At 42.2% G+C, this 6,000-nt stretch overlaps 1 non-coding gene across 1 annotated transcript; it reads left to right on the plus strand.

Moving 5' to 3' along the window:
- Positions 1-5,685: 5,685 nt before the first annotated feature.
- Positions 5,686-5,793, plus strand: LOC148578338 (small nucleolar RNA R71). Its single transcript, XR_015903326.1, has one exon. It is a non-coding gene; the product is annotated as a small nucleolar RNA R71 (small nucleolar RNA).
- Positions 5,794-6,000: the final 207 nt, after the last annotated feature.

Consider the following 6,000-nt stretch of genomic DNA (forward strand, 5'->3'; position numbering starts at 1 on the left):
GCGAAATAAGATGAATTGAATAGAAAACAGTAGTACTTTGCATTAATCTTTGAGGAACAGCAGAGCTCCACACCTTAATCTATGGAGTGTAGAAACTCTACCGTATGAAAATACATAAGTGAAGGTCCAGGCATGGCCGTGTGGCCAGCCCCTATGGTCTAAGAACAATGCGTTCCAAGATCCCTAAAAAGACTAGTAAAAGGTCCTATTTATAATAAACTAGTCACTAGGGTTTACATGAGTAAGTAATTGATGCATAAATCCACTTCCTGGGTCCACTTGGTGTATGTTTGGGCTGAGCCTGAGTGTTGCACGTGCAGAGGCCATTTGTGGAGTTGAACGCCAGTTTCTGTGCCAGTTTGGGCGTTCAGCTCTGGTTTTGGATCCTTTTCTGGCGCTGGACGCCAGATTTGGGCAGAAGGCTGGCGTTGAATGCCGGTTTACGTCGTCTATTCTTGGCCAAAGTATGAACTATTATATATTTCTGGAAAGCCCTGGATGTCTACTTTCCAACGCAATTAAAAGCGCGCCATTTCGAGTTCTGTAGCTCCAGAAAATCCACTTTGAGTGCAGGGAGGTCAGAATCCAACAGCATCAGCAGTCCTTTTTCAGCCTCTGAATCTGATTTCTGCTCAAGTCCCTCAATTTCAGCCAGAAAATACCTGAAATCACAGAAAAACACACAAACTCATAGTAAAGTTCAGAAATGTGAATTTAACATAAAAACTAATGAAAACATCCCTAAAAGTAACTAGATCCTACTAAAAACATACTAAAAACAATGCCAAAAAGCGTATAAATTATCCGCTCATCACAACACCAAACTTAAATTGTTGCTTGTCCCCAAGCAACTGAAAATCAAATAGGATAAAAAGAAGAGAATATACTATAAATTCCAAACTATCAATGAAACAGAGCTTCAATCATATGAGCGGGACTTATAGCTTTTTGCCTCTTGAATAGTTTTGGCATCTCACTCTATCCATTGAGGTTCAGAATGATTGGTATCTATAGGAACTTCAGATTTTGAATAGTGTTATTGACTCTCCTAGTTCTGTATGGTGATTCTTGAACACAGCTTCTTTATGAGTCTTGGCCGTGGCCCTAAGCACTTTGTTTTCCAGTAATACCACCGGATACATAAATGCCACAGACACATAATTGGGTGAACCTTTTCAGATTGTGACTCAGCTTTGCTAAAGTCCCCAATTAGAGGTGTCCAGGGTTCTTAAGCACACTCTTTGTTTTTGCTTTGGACCTTGACTTTAACCGCTCAGTCTCAAGTTTTCACTTGACACCTACACGCCACAAGCACATGGTTAGGGACAGCTTGGTTTAGCCGCTTAGACCAGGATTTTATTCCTTTAGGCCCTCCTATCCACTGATGCTCAAAGCCTTGGGATCCTTTTTATTTGCCCTTGCCTTTTGGTTTTAAGGGTTATTGGCTTTTTCTGCTTGCTTTTTCTTTTTCTTTCTATTTTTTTTCGCCTATTTTTTTCTTTTTTTCTTCTTCTTTTTTTTTTTTTTTTCTGCAAGCTTTGTTCTTTGCTGCTTTTTCTTGCTTCAAGAATCATTTTTATGATTTTTCAGATTATCAAATAACATGTCTCCTAGTCATCATTCTTTCAAGAGCCAACATATTTAACATTCTTAAACAACAACTTCAAAAGACATATGCACTGTTCAAGCATACATTCAGAAAACAAGAAGCATTGTCACCACATCAATATAATTAAACTAAGTTCAAGGATAAATTCGAAACTCATGTACTTCTTGTTCTTTTGAATTAAAACATTTTTCATTTAAGAGAGGTGATGGATTCATAGGACATTCATATCTTTAAGACAAAGTTACTAACTACTAATGATCATGTAATGAGGACACAAACATAGATAGGCACATAACATAGAAAACGAAAAACAGAGAAAGCAAAAACAAGGAATGAATCCACCTTAGTGATGGTGGCGTTTCCTTCTTGAGGAACCAATGATGTCCTTGAGCTCTTCTATGTCTCTTCCTTGTCTTTGTTGCTCCTCCCTCATTGCTTTCTGATCTTCTCTTATTTCATGGAGCATGATGGAGTGCTCTTGATGTTCCACCCTTAGTTGTCCCATATTGGAACTCAATTCTTCTAGGGAGGTGTTGATGTGCTCCCAATAGTTTTGTGGAGGAAAGTGCATTTGAGGCATTTCCGGAATCTCATGGTGATGAGCTTCTTGCGCCTCTTGAGCTCCATGACTGGGCTCTCTTGCTTGCTCCATCTTTTTCTTAGTGATGGGATTTTCCTCTTTAATGAGGATATCTCCCTCTATGTCAATCCCAGCTGAATTGCATAGGTGGCAAATGAGGTGAGGAAAGGCTAACCTTGCCATAGTGGAGGACTTGTCAGCCACCTTGTAGAGTTCTTGAGGTATAATCTCATGAACTTTCACCTCTTCTCCAATCATGATGCTATGGATCATGATGGCCCGGTCTATAGTAACTTCAGACCGGTTGCTAGTGGAAATGATTGAGCATTGAATAAACTCCAACCATCCTCTAGCTATAGGCTTGAGGTCCAATCTTCTTAGTTGAACCGGCTTGCTTTTGGAGTCAATCTTCCATTGAGCTCCTTCTACACATATGTCCATAAGGACTTGGTCCAACCTTTGATCAAAGTTGACTCTCCTTGTGTAGGGGCGTGCGTTTTCTTCCATGTATGGTAAGTTGAACGCCAACCTCACATTCTCCGGACTAAAATCTAAGTATTTCCCCCGAACCATTGTAACATAGTTCTTTGGATCCGGGTTCTTACTTTGATCATGGTTCTTGGTGATCCATGCATTGGCATAGAACTCTTGAACCATTAGGATGCCGACTTGTTGGATGGGTATTGTTAGAACTTCCCAACCTCTTCTTTGAATTTCATGTCGGATCTCCGGATACTCATTTCTTTTGAGTTTAAAAGGGACCTCAGGGATCACCTTCTTCTTGGCCACAACATCATAGAAGTGGTCTTGATGGGCTTTGGAGATGAACCTTTCCATCTCCCATGACTCGGATGTGGAAGCTTTTATCTTCCCTTTCCCTCTTCTAGAGGATTCTCCGGTCTTAGGTGCCATCAATGGTAATGGAAAAACAAAAAAGCTATGCTTTTACCACACCAAACTTAGAATATTGCTCGCTCTCGAGCAATAAACAAAAGAATAGATGAAGAAGAAGAAGAAATGGAGGAGAGGGAGAGGGTGATGTGGTTCGGCCAAGAAGGGTATAGAGGGGTTGTGTTGTGTGAATTTGAAGAAGAGTGGAGGGCTTTATATAGGGAAGGGAAGGGGGGGGAAGGTTTCGGCCATATGGGTGGGTTTGGGTGGGAAATTGGTTTTGAATTTTGAAGGTAGGTGGAGTTTATGAGGTAGGTTTATGGGGAAGAGTGGGTGGATGTGAGTGGTGAAGGTTTAATGGGGAAGAGAGATTGAGGTGATTGGTGAAGGGCTTTTAGGGAAGAGTGTTTATGGGGTTGTGTGAAAGAGAGTGGTGAGAAGAAGTGAGTGGAGGTAGGTGGGGATCCTGTGGGGTCCACAGATCCTGAGTGGATCCTGTAGGGTCCACAGATCCTGAGGTTTTCAAGGATTTACATCCCTGCACCCCTTAGGCATGTAAAAATGCCTTTGTATCCAACTCTGGGCGTTCAGCGCCAGATTGGTGGCCATTTTGGGCGTTCAACGCCCATTTGTGTGCCATTTCTGGCGTTTGAACGCCAGAACCATGCCTGTTCTGGCGTTCAGCACCCAGAAGCTGCCCATTTTGGGCGTTCAGCGCCAGAACCATGCTCTGTTCTGGCGCTGAACGCCAGACAGATGCTCCTCCAGGGTGTGATTTTTCTTCTGCTGTTTTTGATTCCGTTTTCAATTTTTCTATTTATTTTGTGACTCCACATGATCATGAACCTAAGAAAACACGAAAAACAATAAAAATAAGAATTAGATAAACATTGGGTTGCCTCCCAACAAGCGCTTCTTTAATGTCAATAGCTTGACAGTGGGCTCTCATGGAGCCTCACAGATGTGCAGAGCTTTGTTGAAACTCTCCAACACCAAACTTAGAGTTTGGTTGTGGCCTCCCAACACCAAACTTAGAGTTTGACTGTGGGGGCTCTGGTTGACTCTGCTTTGAGAGAAGCTTTTCAAGCTTCCTCTCCATGGTTGCAGAGGGAGATCCTTGAGTTTTGAATACAAGGGAGTTCTCATTCCATTGAAGGACTATTTCACATCTGTCAACATCAATCACAGCTCTTGCTGTGGCCAGGAAAGGTCTTCCTAGGATGATGGATTCATCCTCTTCCTTTCCAGTATCCAGGACTATGAAATCAGTAGGTATGTAAAGGCCCTCAACCTTTACTAATACATCTTCTACTTGTCCATAAGCCTGTTTTCTTGAGCTGTCTACCATCTCTAGTGAGATTTTAGCAGCTTGCACCCCATAGATTCCCAGTTTCTCTATTACACAGAGGGGCATGAGGTTTATTCCTGAACCAAGGTCACACAGAGCTTTAAAGATCATGGTGCCTATGGTACAGGGTATTATGAACTTTCCAGGATCCTGTCTCTTCTGAGGCAATGTCAGTTGATCTAGATCACTTAGTTCATTGATGAACAAGGGAGGTTCAACTTCCCAAGCATCAATGCCAAACAATTTGGCATTCAGCTTCATGATTGCACCAAGAAACTTGGCAGTTTGCTCTTCAGTGACATCCTCATTCTCTTCAGAAGAGGAATACTCATCAGAGCTCATGAAGGGCATAAGGAGGTTCAATGGAATCTCTATGGTCTCTAGATGAGCCTCAGAGTCCTTTGGTTCCTCAGAGGGAAGCTCCTTATTGGTCACTGGACGTCCCAGGAGGTCTTCCTCCTTGGGATTCACGTCCTCTCCTCTCCTCTCATGTTCGGCCATGATGCTTATGTCAATGGCCTTGCACTCTCCTTTTGGGTTCTCTTCTGTATTGCTTGGGAGAGTACTAGGAGGGATTTTAGTGATCCTTTTACTCAGCTGGCCCACTTGTGCTTCCAAATTTCTAATGGAAGACCTTGTTTCATTCATGAAACTTACAGTGGCCTTAGATAGATCAGAGACTAGATTTGCTAAATTAAAAGCATTTTGTTCAGAGTTCTCTGTCTGTTGCTGAGTGGATGATGGAAAAGGCTTGCTATTGCTAAACCTGTTTCTTCCACCATTATTAAAGCCTTGTTGGGGCTTTTGATCCTTCCATGAGAGATTTGGATGATTTCTCCATGTTGAGTTATAGGTGTTTCCATAAGGTTCACCTATGTAATTTACCTCTGCTATTGCAGGGTTCTCAGGATCATAAGCTTCTTCAGGAGAAGCCTCTTGAGTACTGTTGGATGCAGCTTGCATTCCATGCAGACTCTGAGAGATCATATTGACTTGCTGAGTCAATATTTTATTCTGAGCCAATATGGCATTCAGAGTATCAACTTCAAGAACTCCCTTCTTCATAGGCGTCCCATTACTCACAGGATTCCTTTCAGAAGTGTACATGAACTGGTTATTAGCAACCATGTCAATGAGTTCTTGAGCTTCTGCAGGCGTTTTCTTTAGGTGAATGGATCCACCTGCAGAAGTGTCCAGTGACATCTTAGATAGCTCAGATAAACCATCATAGAATATATCCAGGATGGTCCATTCTGAAAGCATGTCAGAAGGACACTTTTTGGTCAACTGTTTGTATCTTTCCCAAGCTTCATAGAGGGATTCACCTTCTTTCTGTCTGAAGGTTTGAACATCAGCTCTAAGCTTGCTCAGCTTTTGAGGAGGAAAGTACTTGGCTAAGAAAGCCGTGACCAGCTTATCCCAAGAGTTCAGGCTGTCTTTAGGTTGAGAATCCAACCATAATCTAGCTCTGTCTCTTACAGCAAAAGGGAAAAGCATGAGCCTGTAGACTTCAGGATCTACTCCATTAGTCCTAACAGTATCACATATCTGCAAGAATTCAGTCAAGAACTG

The sequence above is a fragment of the Arachis ipaensis genome, chromosome B1 (genome assembly GCF_059453495.1).
Source record: "Arachis ipaensis isolate K30076 ecotype BB chromosome B1, ASM5945349v1, whole genome shotgun sequence".
NCBI classification, from domain to species: domain Eukaryota; kingdom Viridiplantae; phylum Streptophyta; class Magnoliopsida; order Fabales; family Fabaceae; genus Arachis; species Arachis ipaensis.